We start from the raw sequence: 2,500 nt of genomic DNA on the forward strand, positions 1-2,500 counted from the left end.
ACAGACAATGTAATGGAGAGACAAGTCTGGACTCCCTCTTTCCCTCGGCCCAGGAAAACTGACCCCACGTCGAGAGACCTGGCTATCACTGAGGCTGCTTCACCAAAGTGCCCTCTTCTTCTATTCGCCGGAAATACAAGTCTTCCGCAACCCTACTTATATTTCCTCTGCTCTTTAAATACTGTCCTTGGGCACCATTTTATTTTTGCTTACAAAGTCAAATATAAATATATATTTGATATTTATTTCAATATTATGTATGTATTATTTATATGATCAAAATACCACGGCATTCAACTCAGCATGGTCAATTTTTAATGAGCAGTGGCCTCAGCAGCACACGTTTTGAGAAAATGGAATTCTTAATGGATTTATTTCCTCACCCTCCTGTTTGTGCCCCTGATGGATGATGACAAAACTACCAGATGAGTTGCCCCAGGCCAACCTCATGGGGGAAGAGGAACACCTGGAGGGAGTTGGAAATGTGTTTTACAGGGGCATCATGAGTCTTAGGTGCTGTTCATACATACCTGGGTATTTTGATGAGCGAACCGTTTTCTTCTCTACGCTTAGCAAAATATTTTTGTTCACATCAAAGGCAAATATGCTGTTGAGAGCTGTCATAAATACGTTAAGCCTGTGTGCCGTAAGTAGAAGTCTCCGTTTATCTCTGTTTATATACAAACGCTAACCGGAGATTTTGAAAAATCTCCACTTTTGGCTGAGTTTTTTTGGAGCTTCGTTTATAAAAGGAAAACCTTAGTTTGTTTGTGAACGAAAGGCACAACCGAAGGGGATGGTCTTAATATATCAAAAATACCCGGGTATGTATAAACAGCACCTTCGGGTAATTTGTGTTTCCAGGATTAAGGATGTTGAGCAAACTGTGCTGAATTCAAAGAAAACATGTTTATTTACATTAACGAGAACTTCAGACAATTTCCACATGCGGTTGTATTGTTCGCGTTATACCCTTGAATTGTCTGTACCTACCTGACGACGTGGTCAGGATCTCGAAAAGGGCTGACCAAAAAATGCTGCATCTTTGGGTACTTACAAGTAATAGGGAGTGTGGGCACTATAACTGCATGTTGAAGTTGGCCCTAATTCTCCTTTAATTAAGTGAACCAAACTTTACATAAGTCATGGCATACCATTAGTAGAGACATGTGGAATACTACTGCTGGTATATTTGAAGCTTGAGAATACATTGTTAATCCTAACTGTCATTTCTTTACAAGTCTTCACTCCTAGTATCTAAGTGCATTCATATTCACTTTTTTTTGGTTGAACATGGTCTCTGCATCATTCTCTGAAGTGGTCTTTGCATTCGTCAGTTCAATTGTTGTTTATCCCATCCATCTCTGCTATCATGAGTAATTCACTGGCACATATTACAGAAGCGCTAGTCTAGAGTACAGAGTACACTGTATTGATTGCAAATGAAATAAGTGGCCCACAGCATACACAGTACAGCAAAGCACATATTGTTTGAACGCAGTTGTTACACAATTTTGCATACTGTACACGCACGCACACACGCACGCACACACGCACACGCACGCACGCACGCACGCACGCACGCACGCACGCACGCACGCACGCACGCTCGCACGCACGCACGCACGCACGCACGCACGCACGCACGCACGCACGCACGCACACACACACACACACACACACACACACACACACACACTCTTAACTGTCAAGCATTGTTCAACAAACTGACATGCATTACTGCACCACCAAATGTGTCCCATTAAAAGATAGTTACACAGTCTGTAGGCTTTTGTATCTGTTGACAGAGAGGGATGAAAAGTAAGAGGGGATGAAGAGAAAACAGACACAGAGAGATCATTCTTTTTTACAGTAACTTACTGACAGATGTGGCATCAAACTATGTGCTCTGTACATCCAACTACAAAGGGGACCCTTTATAATATATGATAGTAGCCTTTTTGTGCAGATACCCATATGTCCATTCACTCTTTGCTGAAAAGACCCTACTACATCATAACACCATTGATGTGACATTAATGGCAGCCTTAAATAACAGATTAACACTGAATTGTTACATGTTTGGTGCCAATAGGGTTATAACAGAGGCTCTGTGCAAAGGTATTACGTAACTACCAGCGTGACTTACTTGACTTAAGCCCTTTGCTCCTCTTGGGTACCTAGGCCATTGATGAACAACCTCCACTTCACTCTGTTGTTGGCTCTCTGTTCAAAACTGCCTGTGTGGCCCTCCTCGTATATATACGTGGGGCCCTGGTGCCTTAGTCACACTTTTCCCCCTTACTCCGACGCCCCTGTTTTACCACCAAGTGTTGAACAGAACATACAAATGAACATACAAATTAACAGAACAAACAAATTTGCTTTCACTCTACAAAAAAATTAAATAATAATAATATATATTTTTTAAAAATACCTAACTTGGCTCTCACGCTGTATGTAAAAATTCATCTGGAACTATGGCCAACAAGAAGCTCTC

The sequence above is a fragment of the Engraulis encrasicolus genome, chromosome 2 (genome assembly GCF_034702125.1).
Source record: "Engraulis encrasicolus isolate BLACKSEA-1 chromosome 2, IST_EnEncr_1.0, whole genome shotgun sequence".
Taxonomy (NCBI): domain Eukaryota; kingdom Metazoa; phylum Chordata; class Actinopteri; order Clupeiformes; family Engraulidae; genus Engraulis; species Engraulis encrasicolus.